The 17473-nt window shown below is 32.8% G+C and overlaps 1 long non-coding RNA gene across 1 annotated transcript; it reads left to right on the plus strand.

Moving 5' to 3' along the window:
• Positions 1 to 2985: 2985 nt before the first annotated feature.
• Positions 2986 to 13445, plus strand: LOC129874472 (uncharacterized). The gene is made up of 3 exons (XR_008762903.1): positions 2986 to 3098; positions 12798 to 13093; positions 13185 to 13445. It is a non-coding gene; the product is annotated as an uncharacterized LOC129874472 (long non-coding RNA).
• Positions 13446 to 17473: the final 4028 nt, after the last annotated feature.

Raw genomic sequence — 17473 nt, forward strand, 5'->3', positions numbered from 1 at the left:
TGGGTAATGTGGCATTATCCGTGGCCAGCAATTTGATTTTTTTCTTCTAATTTTTGGGGGGTTTACTCCTATTTTCTTCATCGGTAAAAAAAGGAAAAATTACATGAGTTGACAAACATTACTAGTTTATTATTTTATATGAGTATAGTTTTATTTTATTACCATTCGTGGGCATATTTTGTTTGAGATTTCCTATAATTCGTGGATACATCATTTCTATAATTCACTATACAATTCACAGTTTTTGTATAACGTTTGTATAATTTACTATACAATTCGCAGTTTTTGTATAGCGTTTGTATATTTTGCTATACAATTCGTGTACGACATTTGTATAATTCGTTATATAATTCACAATATTTATATATTTTGGTATGTAATTTATGCACAATGTTTGTATAATCACACACATTATTTGTATAATCGCGCACATCAGTCATCTTTAAAGGAAAGGAATTTTGTATATTTTTTTACTTAAATTTCGTTTATACAAATTTAAATGGACCATAACAAATATAAATTTGTCATTATAAGTAATTAGAGAAACTATATTCATATGAAATTACTATGCATAAAATATTTGCCATATGTCAAATTTTCCCAAAAAAACTCAATAAACACTTCTCAAAAACCTAAAAGACACCTTCTGAATTAATTTAGCCTCTTCGTCTCTTCCAAACAACTCTTAATCAGACCTAGATTTTATTTTCATTCACACTCAACACATAAAACATTTCTTTCTTTCTTTCTCTTTTTAATTACCTTTTATCCTTACTTTAAGGTAGGGTGGTTGGTTTTAAAGTATGTTATGTTTTTTTTTTACTATTGTTGGCAAAAAGTCTAAGCATAACACGTTATTTATGGGGCAAAACTCATCGGTGACCCTCTAAAGTTGGAACCAACTTTCACTTAGACACCTCAACTAGGCTTTGTTCATTTTAGTCACCTCAAGTAAAGCTCCAATGTGTCATTTTGACACTTTGTGCTGACTTGGCACATTGCGTGTGCTGCACCCATTTTAAGCGCGTGAAAAACGTTTTTTTCTTTAAAAATACTTTTTTATTATTTTTTTTGTTGTTCTTCTTCTTCTTCATTTTCTTCTTCATTTTCTTCTTCATTTCTTCTTCTTCTTCTTCATTGTGTGTTCTTCTTTTACAAATCTCTTTTACAAAACACAATCTTTCTCCATTTTCTTCAACACCCATTTGCTCAAAACCCATAAATTCCCTTCCCCCAATCTCTCTAGACGATTCAAGAATTGTTAATAGACTTGTTCACATATTCACCAAGCCTCATGATTCATCAAAAAACTAAGAACTTGATGAGTTGGGTTCAAAGATTACTAGTTGTATTGTTGAAGTTGTTCTTAGAAATCTGAGAAATTGGAGAATAGCTCATTTATTTTTTAATTGGACTTCGAATTTTGTTATGGGTTCTTTAAGGTTTGAATTCTTTAACAATTTCAAAGAAAATAATTTTATATTTGAATTAATCTTGCCGGAAAAAATGGAGGTTCGTCAGATTTTTGATTCAATTTGATTTATATTTTTGTTTGCCATTATAGCTCCATTTTTTTCTCTTTAGATGATATGGATAGCGTTGGGTGAGTGTTGGAGGAGAAGAAGATTTGGTGGGGTGGGGGAGGGGTTGGGGGTAGGGTGGGTGGGGTTGAAGAAGATGACGGCGGGGTGGGGGAGCGGTTGGGGTTGGGGTGGGTAGGATTGGATAAGATGACGGCAGGGTGGGTGGGGTTAATAGTTGTTAATTTTTATTTTTAAAAAAAATTATTATTTGGATAAAAAAAATATCACGTGTCATCAAATTATTGGTCATTTTTTTCTATTCAAAAGTCATTATTTGATAATTATTTTTGATATATATATGTCACGTGTCTTTATTTAATTTGCTGTTTTTGACACGTCAGGAGAGTGCATTACACACATTTAATATATTTTGGTGATTGTCAAAATGACACATCGGAGCCTTACTTGAGGTGTCTAAAATGAACAAAGCCTAATTGAGGTGTCTAAGTGAAAGTTGGTACCAACTTTAGGGAGCCACTGATGAGTTTTGCCTATTTATGGTAATGCCATACTACTTTAATCTATGTTGCCATAAAACACCATTTTTTACAACTCTTTGCTTAGAAACTTCAAAGAAGCAAACGAAAAATTTAGTGAAGGTTTGCTATGGTTCAAACCAAAAATAAGTACGTATTGAAACGAAGATGGGAGACTCATTAAAAATGATTTAGTCTTTCAACTTGAGAAAAGGCATGTTTGTGGCACAAAATATTAATTTATAGTTTGTTAATAAATTATTCTTTCAATATTATTCACCATTTATTTTTCAACTATAATATATTTACACTCTTTGTATATTCTTTTATAGTTGTTTATGAATTTAAAATTATAATTGTAATACATTTACACTCCTTATATATTCTTTTACAGTTGTTTATTAATTTGAAATTGTAATTTTATCCTTTTCAGCATTGTCAGAATTTTTTTCTCAAATGTGTATTGGGTGTGGGTTTTTCCCCTTTTCTTACAAAAAAAATAATACAGTTTCAAAAGTGGATGTTAACCTATTGTTCTAAAAGAATTTTTTCTTCTGAAGAATTAAGATTTCAATAAGTATGTAATATTCATTTTGGAACTTTCTGGTTACCAGTAAATCTAATTAAGTTTTCTAAAACACATTTAGTTGATGTTTATTAATTTTACTTTGATAAAATGGCCAAAAGCCCCCTAAGCTATAATCGAATTTTTAACTACAGACTCATTCTTCATGGGGTCTTATGATTCCCCTGAACACTTTTTTAAAATATTATTTAACCCTTATACGTTGATGTGTCCATATAAATCAAATATATAAAATTGTTTATCTACACGCGCTGACAACATATTATTGATTGGACCCCACAGTTAGGACTTTAGAGACCACGACTTTAGAAATTCCTTCATTCAGTTTTACTTTCTCCTCTTTCTTCTTCCATTCTCTCCAAATTCACCTCTATTCTTCTTCAGTTTAACGATTAAAGTTTGGTTGAAAATATTTGAATTGTGATTAAAGTTTGCTTGAAAGGGTGATTAAAGGTTAGTTCTTTACTAATTGAAGGCTTTTTTTCTAAGGTGGTTCACTTTAGATCTGATGGTAGTGTTAGATTAGGATTTTTTATTTGCTTGAAAAGGTGATTAAAGGTTAGTTCTTTACTAATTGAAGGCTATTTTTCTAAGGTGTTTCACTTTAGATCTGATAGTAGTGTTAGATTAGGATTTTTTATTTTTACTGTTAATTTGAAAAATGTGAAACAATACTGTATTCAACAATATATGTATCTTAATATCATTACTAATTAAATATTATTTAGTTAAGATCTCTTATTTAGTCCTAACGGTATTGTTTGATTAGGGCTTTATGTTACTAGTAATTCGAAAAATAAAGAATACAATTGTGATCATGAATTTCATTGTTCAGTTTATTTTCATACGGTGTTCAACTAGTGTGTGCGTATTTCATTCTGTTCAGGTAGAAGATGAGTAGGTTTACTTTGGTTACTTTAAGATGGTATCATGGTGGTTTGTTAGATTTAAGTGGTGGACAACCAGTGTTTAATGGTGGACAAGTTATAAAAATTTTAAATGTTGATGTGGATAGGATGTCCTATTTTGAATTGAGAGGCTACATTAAAGAATTGGGATATACCACAATTTGCACATTTAGTATTAAACCACCTAACAATGGCATTTTGAAAGATATTGATAATGATATGAATATTTTAGGCTTGTGTTATTGCTTGAAAGATAGAGATAATGTGGAGGTATATGTAAAGCACTTGATTGATGAAGCAATTGTGGACCCCATTTTATTAGAAAATGTTAGTCATGGGGATGTAGAGGAATCTGGTTCGGCTTTTAGTAAAGTAAATAAATAAAGTGGTGATCCAAACAATGGGGTAGGTAAAGACCCTTTTACTACAACTGTTGTCTTTGATACTAGACTCATTCTAGCTCAACTCCTTTTTCTACTACTGCTACCTTTGATATTAGATCTCATTCTAGCACAACTCCTTTTTCTACTACTGCTACCTTTGATATTAGATCTCATTCTAGCACAACTCCTTCCATTACTATTGATACTAGATCTTACCCTACCACAACTCCTTCCACTACTATTGTTGTCTTTGATACTAGATCTCATCCTACCACAACTCCTTCCACTACAAATGATTCTACTAGAGACCATTCCATAAGAAATTATGGCACTACTACAGATCCTAGTACTGAAAATTTTGATGATATAAGTTTAGGTCCAGTTGAATCTGATTTCATAGAAAAAGAAGGTTCTGATTTCTCAATTGAAGGTAGTGTTGAGTCTGAATGTGAATTGGTTGGAGATGATGGGGAGGATTATGGTAGTGATGTACATGAGGAGGTTAATGAGTTAAGGATTGAAAAGAGAACTTTTCAAAGAAGTGATAAAGCACCAGTTGATACTGGAAAAAAAACCAGGTCTCTTCTTTTCTTTCCAATTTTTTTTCTTAATCAACCATAGGTGATGACAGTTCTGGCAAATTTCAAGGAGTAGGTGGACCAAATTTAGATTTTGATAAAACTCAAACAGGTAAAATAAATATTGAAGGAAGGTTAGGAGGTGATGAACCTTATTATGCAAGTTCTGATGCTGACAGTTTTGAAATAGATGAAGTTGTATTTCGTGATGAAGATGCTTAATCTAGTAGAGTATATTTATCAAGAAGTGTAAATTTATCTAGTAGGAGGAGGGCAAGAAAGCAGAAAATTATTCATGATCATACTGTCAAAAAAATTGTGTGACAGTTAGGTATGGTCTTTGCAGATGTGAATGAATTTAAAAGAGCAGTAACTAAATATGATGTCCAAAACAAAGTTTAAATAAAAAATTGGGTGAATGAGCCAAAAAGATTTAGAGTTAGGTGCAAGGACGATTGTTCATGACTTTTGTATGCATATCTTGACAACACAACAAATGATTTCATGATAAAGACTCACAATTCAAAGCATACTTATAACAGCACAATAAGAAATTATTTGTGTAAGATTCATATCTTCCAGCTTTAGAAAAAGAATTATTGAGCAGCCAAACATAAGAGTTTTCAAGTTGAAAGGGTTAATTAGAAAATAATTTAAAATTAATGTTGGCAAGACTACTGTTAGGAGGACAAGAGCTAAAGTGTTGAAAGATATCATGGGTGATCATATTGTGAAATTTGGCAAAATTCTTGACTACAAAGATGAACTTTTGAGGGCAATTCACGGAGCACTTATATTGTTAAACTTGGTGAACCTGATGCACTTGGTAGGCCAGTATTTCAGAGCTTTTACATTTGCTTTGATCCATTAAAAAATGCATTCTTAAATTGTAGGAGGTTCATAGGTTTAAATGGTTGTTTTCTTAAAAGAATTTGTAGAGGCCAATTGTTAATTATTGAGGCCAAAGATGGTAATAACCAGATGTTGCCACTTGCGTAGGAAGTAGTTGAGTATGAAAACAAAAATACATGAATATGATTTGTCAATATGTTAAAGGATGATCTAAGACTAGGAGATGGTGAAGATCTCACCTTGATTACAAATATTCAAAATGTATGCTACTTTTGTATTTTGTATTTGTATTTATTATTATCACAACCCAACCCCCGTAGGCCGTGATTCGTGCTCGAGTTGGACATCCAAACGTACCCTTATCTCAAATTAGCATATTAACCGAGTAAACATAGGTAGTAATTAGAAGAGATTGTTAAATAGATCACAAAAATAGATATAGGCACGAGGGACGATAGGCCGTCACGAAACACATAAAAGCCAAAACATATATACAAAATCCACAGCATAACTCTGTCTACAGACCTCTACAGATGATAACATAGTCATATGATGATACAGAATCCCATCGTACCCTTGACCAACATATATAAATATACAGAGAAAAAGTCAGTACCAAAAGATAAGCTCCGGATAAAAGAGCATTGTCAACGACACGACGGATGTCCTAAGCAGGCGAGTCAGCAAAATGAATATTTATACCTGCGGGCATATAACGCAGCCCCCGAAAAAAGGGGTCAGTACGAAAAATATACCGAATATGTAAAGCATGAAATGTAATAAATAAAACCATAATCTGAATAGTGTATGCAGAAAATGGAACAAATGTTCAGAATTTCAAAATGCTTATCATAATCAGAAATCATATATGCAAAGACATATGCCATATTCGACCCCATTTTATGAAATTTGGTGAATAAAACGTGATCGCCACCCCGTCACTAGCGCCATAGCACAACATAACTCCAGAGTAGGGAATATCTCCGTAACAGATCATATCATATCAGATGACCATGTCATATCATATCATATCATATCATATTATATCATGTCAAATCATCAAACATCAACATATGTGTACATGACACAACATAACTCCATAAACCCATGTACAAAGTGTACCTTCCCCCTCAAGTCGGGGTACGACGAATAATGCAAAGAAATACGCTTGATAACATATCCTGGCTCAGACTCAATGAAAGAGTGGTTACGGTGTGCACGAGTAGAGTAGTGAGAAATCAAATACAATTTAAAATATAAAATATTTATACAGACTCGATAGCATAGTTTCGATAACAAATCATATATAAAAGGACTTAAATAATAATAATAGTGCAAGTCTTTCCAATGTCCCGATAGTCTATGTCAAAATAATTTTCTGAAATCGTCTTTATATTTCAAAATATATTATGGTACTTAACGAAATAATTAGTCATATGATATTTGGAAGAGTAGCAAAGAGTTTCCTTTAAATTCTACTTACTATAAGTCAAACGGAATAATAAAGAAAAATTTAGCTCTCTATAATCAATACAAATTCGCAACGACCCATCTTTCTTCTTCACAAATAATATCGGGGCTCCCTAAGGTGAACTACTAGGCCTGATGAAGCCTTTTTCCAGCAAGTCTTTCAACTGCTCCTTCAATTCTTTTAATTCTACAGGTGCCATTCTGTACGGAGGAATAGATATCGAATGGGTATCTGGCAGCACATCTACGGTAAAGTCTGTCTCCCTTTTGAGAGGAAGGCCTGGAAGCTCGTCTGGAAATACATCTGAGATTTCATTAACTACTAAAACTGACTGAAGGGTTGATGCTTCCGCTTCCAAGTTCTATACATGAACTAGGTGATAAATACAGCCTTTTCTGATCATCTTTCTCACCTTAAGGTAGGAAATAAACTTCCCTCTTGGAGATGTTGTATTACCTGCCCATTCCATCACTGGTTCTCCTGGTAATTAAAAATGAACTACCTTCTGTTGACAGTCAACGTTAGCATAACAGGAAGATAGCCAATCCATTCCCATAATCACATCAAATTCAGTCATCTCCAGTTCTATTAGGTCTGCCTTAGTACAACGGTCACATATAATTATCGAGCAACTTTTATATACTCGCCTTGCTATAATAGAATTCCCTACAAGAGTAGCTACCTCAAATAGTTTTATCGGTTCGAGATTTACCCTAATCTTATCAGTAGTCAACGAGGAAATATATGATAATGTAGAGCCTGGATCTATCAATGCATATACAATTTGGGAAAAGATCAACAATGTACTTGTGATCACGTCTAGAGATATCTCTTGATCCTGCCGGGTGGCCAAATCATAGGTACGGTTCGAAGGACCAATAGAACAAAAAAATTCGCCCCGGCCTCTACCACAGCCTGCTGATGTAGACGCACCCTGCCCCATGGGGCACATAGCTACCGAAGTAGATGATGACCCAGCAACTGATCCTGTAGGCCGAGCTGCACCGCTTGAATTACCCTTATTTGGAAAATCCCTCATTGTATGGCCTTGACGATCACAAGAAAAACAAGCTCCTGTAGCACGGTAGCAGTCTTCTAGATGGTATCTGCCACAATTAAAACCCCGGAGGCCTGGGTGGCCTTATTTGACCAGAGCTTCTGTCTAGCTGCGAATCGAAAACTCTGGAGCTCGGACCTGCTCCCGAATATCCTGTGCCACCTGATCTCCAGTCTGAGGATAGTAGAGGCATACTTCATGTCGGCTAGGTCGGTTGTCTGTTACCCTACTGCTGGAATGACCTACTCCAGAACTCTCTAAACTACCCAGCTAATCTGGCCCTCTTGGGCTGACTCCTACCAAACTCTCGGTCAGATTGGTGTCATCTATGTCTGTCCTTCATGCCCTGAGCATATGCCTGAATACGGGCAATGTCCATCCCTGGTTGGGCAGCCATCACCAAACAACTATCAATCAAATACCGATCTATGCCCATCACATATCTGTGCATCCTGTCAGTAATGTCAGCTACCAAAGTAGGTACATGTCGAGCCAATGAGTTGAACACCAAACTATACTCGCGAACACTGCGGCCTCGCTACCTCAATAATAAAAATCTGTCTGCTCTAGCTCTCCGCATCTCAAGAGGCAGGAAATGACTGAGAAACGGCTCCAAAAACTCGTCCCATATAGCTGGAGGAGCTACTCTACCCCTGGACAACTCCCAGGACTCATACCAGTTAGCAGCTACCTCGTGTAGTCTATACGAAGCCAACTCAACCGACTCCGTCGAAGAAGCTTTGATCAGACGTAATGTGCACTGCATCTCCTTAATGAACTCTTGAGGGTCCTCCTCGGGCTTTGTCCCGAAGAACTCTAAAGGGTTACAAGTTAGAAACTCATGAGCCCTCGAACTATTTATCTTGTGTACCTGATCTCTGCCTAAACCGCGTCTGTGCTCCTATCCTACCACCAATCTGGTCAACAGTTGGACCGCATCCTGCATAGTCCTGCCCTCGGCTCCTAGCTGTGGAGCTAGGGGCTCAGGTGCTGAGGTTCCAAAAACTGGCGGTGAAGCCGCCCTCTGATCGCAGCTGAGGTTGCCCTAATCCCCTCTGATACTGGCGGCATCGCGGAGCTGGCTGTCGGGGGCACAGTCCCCAACTCAAGCTGAGATCGGGCCCTGGTAATTCTATGGGCCTGACTAGCCTTACCTGGCTCTACTGATTTACTCTTCTGAGCAGCCATCGCTTTCTTCGGTGGCATCACTGGAAACATAACAATTCATTTCGTTAGGGAAAAATTATCCTAATAATAAAGAAAAAGTAATATCCTAAATGCCCTGTAGCCTCCTACTTATAGATATGGTGCACAACACATTGATAAACAGGACTCTACTAGACACAGTCTGTAGATATTTCGAGGACCAAACTGCTCTGATACCACTTTTGTCACAATCCAACCCCGTAGGCCATGATTCGTGCTCGAGTTGGGCACCCAAACGTACCCTTATCCGCTATTAGCATATTAACCGAGTAAACATAGGTAGTAATTAGAAGAGATTGCTAAATAGATTACAAAAATAGATATAGGGACGAGGGACGATAGGCCGTCACGAAATACATAAAAGCCAAAACATATATATAAAATCCACAGCATAACTCTGTCTACAGACCTCTACAGATGATAGCATAGTCATATGACAGGACAGGATCCCATCGTACCCTTGACCAACGTATACAAATATACAGAGAAAAAGTCAGTACCAAAAGATAAGCTCCGGACAAAAGAGCATTGTCAACGACACGACGGATGTCCTAAGCAGGCGAGTCAGCAAAATGAATATTTGTACCTGCGGGCATATAACGCAGCCCCCGAAGAAAGGGGGTCAGTACGAAAAATGTACCGAATATGTAAAGCATGAACTGTAATAAATAAAATCATAATCTAAATAGTGTATGCAGAAAATGGAACAAATGTTCAGAATTTCAAAATGCTTATCATAATCAGAAATCATATATGCAAAGACATATGCTATATTCGACCCCATTTTATGGGATTTGGTGAATAAAACGTGGTCGCCACTCCGTCACTAGCGCCACAGCACATCATAACTCTAGAGTAGGGAATATCTCCGTAACAGATCATATCATATCAGATGACCATGTTATATCATATCATATCATATCATGTCAAATCATCAGACATCAACATATGTGTACATGGCACAACATAACTCCATAAACCCATATACAAAGTGTACCTTCCCCCTCAAGTCGGGGCACGACGAAAAATGTAAAGAAATACGCTTGATAACATATCCTGGCTTAGACTCAATGAAAGAGTGGTTACAGTGTGCATGAGTAGAGTAGTGAGAAATCAAATGCAATTTAAAATATAAAATATTTATACAGACTCGATAGCATAGTTTCGATAATAAATCATATATAAAAGGACTTGAATAATAATAATAGTGCAAGTCTTTCCAATGTCCCGATAGTCTATGTCAAAATGATTTTCTGAAATCGTTTTTATATTTCAAAATATATTATGGTACTTAACGAAATAATTAATCATATGATATTTGGAAGAGTAGCAAAGAATTTTCTTTAAATTCTACTTACTATAAGTCAAACAGAATAATAAAGAAAAATTCGAGAATAGCGGGGCCCACCTCGGCCAAATGAGGTGGCGTATCTAAATTATGCGCATTAAATGTTATAACGTTATTTATAAGAATTGCAAGGTATTCGGGTTCTATTTGTGCGAATTCTAGAAGTTTAGACAATTTCTCAAAAATATTCATTAATACTTAATTCAATTCTACTAAATAGAAAAGAGGCAAATTTAGGTATCAATTCCGAAGAGTAGAGTTATTTTCGAGGCTCGTATCCAAACTTATTACACCTAAGACATGCCAAGACAAGAAAAGGTAAAGCTTTACCTACCTTATTGACCTTTTACTGTTGTCCAAATTCAATTCCCATTTTCTTCAAAATCTACATTTGGTCACATTTACCAATTACTATTCATAAGACTTTAAGAATTCAATTCTACCAATACTTGTCTACAAAAATTTTGATAGCATCTTCCCTATATATACAACAACCTCGAGATTTCAACTCGGCTACAATATCAACAATCATGCCAACAACAACACCAATACCATCAATAATCAATTTAAAATGCATCACCACATAAACTAATTTCTTTTCCAAATAGTGCAGCAACTTTCAATCCAACTTTGCATTTCCAAATAAATATAAATATTTCATGTTCATAATTAATTTAAACTCATTAAAACATAGGTGAAAAATATTCCAAGTAAGCTATCCAAACTTTTAAAACAACTTCACCATGTTATAGAGCAACCTTGAATTAGTGGGGATACTAGGAAAAAAATAATTTTTGAAGCAAGATTTCAAGGCCAAATATTTTTCTCCCTTGGCCGAATTTTCCTTATTTTCCCCCTTAGTTTCTTCTCTTCTATCTTCTTTTATTTCTCTTGAAAGTTCTAGCAAATTTGATGACTAAGTGCCCTTTTATTTCATTCATCACATGGATGAATGACTTGGGCTTGGATCTTTGTTATGGATCATGTCATGATTGGGCTTATCTTACCATTTTTTTAATTTAATTTCTTTCCAAGCCCAACCCCTTAGACCATACATGTCATAAAACTACTTGGTGTAAAATTTCAATTTTACCCTTAGCCTTTTTTCAATATTCCCACCACCAAATTTCAATTTTGCCTTTAACCTTTTCTAGTATTTCCACATCCAAAATTTTCATAACCGACTTACATATCAACAATATCAAAATATAACATTATTCTTAACTTGTTACAATTATCCTCAAATGTACACATATGAAAATACGAGTTATAACAATTATTTATTATTTTTTATGTTGTATTTGTTATTTTAATATAACTACATCTATTATAGGAATTGTTTGCAGCAATTTAAAATATATTACCAATTGCTGAACATAGAAAGTATGCTAGGCACATCTTAGCTAAAAAAATAACAGTTTTGGTTGATTGCCAAGAGTACATTTGAATCTCAATTGAAGAAAAAAGTGGAGAAGATGAAGTTGCTTGGTCCAGAAAAAATGATGGATGATTTAATGTACTATAACATAGAGTACTTGTGAAAGTTTTCTTTAATACTGAAGTGAAATGTGACTCTATAGACAACAACATGTCTAGGTGCTTTAATGTATGGATCTTGACAGCAAGACACAAGACAATTAATACTATGTTTGAAGATATAAGAGTGAAGATAATGACAAGAATAGCTAAATTAAGAGAGTTCACAAATACTTGAAAGTGCAATTTCTCTCTAATGACTTTGAAGGTACTAGAGGAGAATATTGATAGGTCAATGAATTGTAATATTGAACTCAATGGAGTTGATGAGTTACACAGTGCGGATCTTGACAGGTGGACTTGTAATTGTAGGGCATGGCAGTTAAAGGGCATATTATGTGCGTATGTTGTGGCTGCAATTTACTTTAAAAAATATGATACTCTTGACTACATTGACAATTGCTACGATAAGGAGACTTACTTGAGGACTTATACCAATGTTCTTCAACCAGTCACAATCATGAAAATATGGCATGCATCTACTAATCCCATAGTTGCACCACTAGAAATAAAAATCATGTCTGGCAGGTCAAGTAAAGTAAAAAGAAAAGAAGCTGGTGAAAATAAAAACTCTAAAAAATTAAATAGAATTGGACTTGTCATGACATGTAGCCAATGTAATGTTAGAGGCCATAACAAGAGAGGATGTTCACAAAGTGTTGAGTCTTCAGCAAGAAAACAACCATCAAATTCAGGAGGAGAAAAGGGCAACACTTCAGGTTCAAGCAAAAGGAGAGGCAGACCAAATAGATCTTAACTTTTAATTAATATGTGATAAATATAATTTTTTTAATTTTTTGTTTATATCTATAGAAACCACAAACTGAAGATGAGCCTTCATTAAAGAGGACAAGAGGAAGACCAAGAAAAACATCTATTCCACCTGCATCACCTAGTACTTCTGCAGTATCCAATGCATCTGCAGCACCTTGTGCACCTCATATATATCCAACACCTGTTGATTACCCTGAATTCTCTTCTACACCTCCTAATTATCATGCATCTTCAAGACCTACTAATATCCAAAGAGGAAGGGGTAGACATATGGGAAGGCCAACAATCATTGAAAGGGATTTGTTTCAAGCTGAAAATGGATCAAAGTCCTTAATGTAAGTGTTTTCTATTAATTCAAACATTATTCCTTAATGTAAGTATACTAGCTCTTAATTTAGACTAACTGTTTTTATTATTTGAGTGCAGCCTAGTATGCCAACTTGTAAGATCTTCTCTATTGGTACAACAAAGGTGACAAGATCAACTGATATTACTGGTGATATTGGTTTCAAACCAAGTACTACAAGTAAGCTGAAATAAAATGGAAGAGTAGCTATCGCAACAAGAAAACTTGAAGAAATGAGAATGAAACAAAGAAAAAAATCAATAGAAAGCAGTTCAAATAATCCAATTCAAAATGACACTTTTTGACAATTTAGGAAGCAATGATATTGCAGTATTGTTTTAAGTTATTTAGTAGACATGAAAATATTTTCTCATTTTATTGTTTAATGATGTATTAGTATTAAACTACAACTTCTATTTTTGTTTTTTGATTGTAATTTGACCTTATGTAAGGCTTATTTTACAATGGTGTTATGTCTATTAAAAGCTTTCTATTTTACAAATGGTGCTTATGTCTATTCAATTGCTTCACTATTCGTTATAATATAGGGAAAGAATCAGTAGCATAGAGAGGACGAACAAAGTTTTGTTTCATGTCTTTACACAAAATTTTGAAAAGATTCATTGATATAGAACTTTGTCATATTACATATGGCAATTAAAAGAGTGTTCCAAAGCAACTACACAAATCAAAATACACAAAATAGGTTGAATCACTACTAACTAGGCTATGACAATTCAATTACCTCAGTACTTGAATCACTACTTTGAAATAGGTTGATGAACAAAGCAACAACACAAATCAAAATACATAGAATGACCTTTCAAATGAACCTACACCATTTCCACTTTCTTTGAACTATTTGAAATGAACTTCCTTTGAACCTCTTTTTCAGATTTAGATTAGTGTTACTCAAATTGTCAATCTGAACCTGTTGCTCAGTTATTTGATTTTGCCTTCTCCAAATTTCATCTTCCAACTCTTTGATTTTGTTCACCAATTTTGGGAGGATAAATTTTGATCTTGAATCAACTTTTTCTTTGTCTCCCCATCAAAAAATTATATTTTTACACTGAAAAAGAGAATCAAAATAGTACATTAACATCAATTAAACCCAAGAAAATCAACAATAGAAGAGAAATCACATACCCCATAATAGGGGCAAGACCAAAATCATCTTCCAAGATTTGACTTCGACCAAGAAGTATGCATATGCAGTAAAATTTCATGTTTGCATCGCACTATGGCTTTGAGCATTGGGTCCGGCACTTCCATGCATAGCTTATTCAAATCGGCATTTGCCATTACTAACCCTAAGATCACAAAAAATAAAAAATTGGGGAAGATTATGCGCCCTCAATCTTCAAATTTTGTAGCGGAAGATACAATTACAAGCAATGACAAGTATCACCCTATTTTAAGCTTTGAAAATGGTGGATTTGAAGAAGTGAGAACTGAAAAAATGGAGATGAGAAAAAAGCTTTAAGCTTTTCTCCTTTTAGTGACCGTTGAAAAATAATGGCGAAAAAATAATAATTGCTGATTTGGACTCCATGTGTAGCTCAAAATTAATGTTTGACGCATCTGGAGGAGGTGGGTTCACCTTCTATGACACATCAACATAGAAGGGTTAAATAATATTAAAAAAAAAAGATTCAGGGGGTCACAGAACCTCCGTGAAAAATGAGTGTGTAGTTGCAATTGACAGAGCTAGAAGTCTGATATTATTGAGACTGCAATTGAAAACTAAAATGAATGGATGTTAGACAAATACTTAAACAAACAAGGTAAATTAGAAAAAAAAATGAAAATCAGGAAATATGACCCCATCAATGACGATAGACATGTAACTTGTGTATTTTCATTTCAATTTCTTTTTTTTCTCTTTCATTTTTCTTTTGATATTATGATTTTAATTTATGAACAATGGAAAATATTAACTATGAAAATTAAGAAAATGCATGAAATTTCATATTAAGAAACACACAATTCATATTAACAAACACTTCTTACATTACCATATTCTTCTTTTCTACTATTTTTTCTTATGCATTTCACATATATTGATTGGTATGCATCTTTAGTTTTCTTATTCAAGTGCATATAACGAATTAAGCTTCATGATTTTTTTTTCTTTTTGTTAAAATCGTTTACATATGTTATATGAATCTTGAAAAGATATTTGATTAATTTTTTTCTTTAAGAATTATAACACTATTATTTTGTGTTATGTTTTTAATTATTTTTTATAATATCGCGGAGCACGAAAAAGTACATTAGTTTATAATATATCAAGACGTTTTTATTATCATAAAAACATGTCATAAGGAAAAATGAGAAATATGAATTAAAATTTATTTACCCCAGCCAAAACTTCAAGTAAAAAATTTTAAACTAATTCATACTGAAAAGAAGATAGACAAAACATTACTTTTGCATTGATGTTAATAAGCAAGGTTTATAGATGTCAATTACTTTATCCATATTGACAGAACTCAATGGATTTCCATTGCAAATCCTTTTGTTCAAATTTCAAAGTAACAATTCTTAACTCAGGAGTCCAAGTTCGTTTGCTTTATAAATTTCACTTGCCTAATTTTCAATCATTTGATGACTTGCATAAATGAAGTATTTTAGTTTCATTATTTAAATTTTGATTCCTTTAAATAAGTTTTGTAAAAATTAATAACCTTAAAATATTTATTACAGTTCTAGATGAACGACAAAGATTTACTTTGTCACGAGTCTTGCCGTCCATTAGGACTACAGAATAAGTTAAATCAAAATTTTAAAATAATTATTCATAAATTTTTATGAAGTTCTAATGGATAGATTATCTTATTATATGTCAGGCTTTAGTACATATTGTAAAATAATCAATGGTGAATTAATTATCTCTGACGAAAAATTAATAATTATGTAAGAAAATTTTAAAATTCACTATGTAAAGCATGTTAGATTTCAATAACACAAGGGACCTTTGGATGTCTTCGCATCACAAATTGCTTTGAGCCCGTGATTCACGTATAAATATAACAATAAATGAAAAAAGAATGTATCTTATTATATATATAATTTTCATATGTATAGAAAGAGCCTTTTTTATGATATGTTATTATGTTATATTCAAGCATGATTTAGTGTATGGTTTATGTATAAAATATGGTATATCAAAAAAATTTGTTTATTTTTATTTATCTGTTAGTTTTACATGTTAGTATGTGAAGAATTTGTACATGCATTTAGTGTATGAATTGTGTATAAAATATAATATATTTAATTAATTCATGTACAACTTTATCTGAAATTTGTATAGAAACTGATGTTTCATCATATTTTTTAGTTGTTTTTGTATGTTTGTATATCAGATATTTGTATACAAACTAGTGTTGATCACGAATTCAAAGTTGTTTACTAAATTCAGTGTCTCGTAAATCCTCCCTCCACTACCCGCAAAATCATAGATATAAACAAATATATTTTATATATTAATTATGCATAAACTAAATTTTCGGTAAACTATTATTTTTTGGGGCCTCAAATTTATATAGAAACAAGTATACCTTCTGACATTGTTCTTTGCTTATCAAGTTGTATTGTTCTTCAACATATACACATAAAAAATATAAATTTTCTTTCTTCGATAAAACTTCAATCAACAATTTTATCTACTGTATATAAAAAATTATACACAATTCGTTATTTCGTAAAAAAATATATGAGAAAATTATGGAGGAAAACATGAAATTCTCGTCGACTTGTGTATAAAAATTGATTTTCAATAAAACTTATATCACAAAAAAATAAAAAAGGAAAAAATATTTGTATATGAAAAAGTTAACCAGAAAATGTAAATTTTAACAATCTGAGAAAAACTTATGGGAAGTAAGAAATTTAGGAGAAATTTGAGGGATTAATATGAAAATATTTGTTCATGAAAAAAGTTAGAGAGAGAAAGTAAGAGAAATTTATAGAAAGACACAATAAGTTGATTTTTTTTTTAGGGAATTAGTAACAACAAAACATTATTTATTTTAGGGGAGGAGTCATGACATACTTTAACTTTTTTAATTATGTTTAATTTTTTTTATTCTCTTTATTAAGATTTGATAAAATTTTACTGTTATATTTGAAAAGTGAAATCTTATATTAATACTTATAATACTTAATTTATTTAGTGTATTTATGTTTTTTTTTTCTTTCTCTTAATTTTATTTAGTATATTTATGTTTTTCCTTTTTTAGTATAATTGACATATAGTTTAAAGTGAACAAAAATGTATGTTACATCAGATTAAGGTTTACCAACAATAATTTTAATTTTTTTTTGGTAAAAGGCTCAAATATGCGATCGAATTTTGAGAAAAGAC

The sequence above is a fragment of the Solanum dulcamara genome, chromosome 11 (genome assembly GCF_947179165.1).
Source record: "Solanum dulcamara chromosome 11, daSolDulc1.2, whole genome shotgun sequence".
Taxonomy (NCBI): Eukaryota; Viridiplantae; Streptophyta; class Magnoliopsida; order Solanales; family Solanaceae; genus Solanum; species Solanum dulcamara.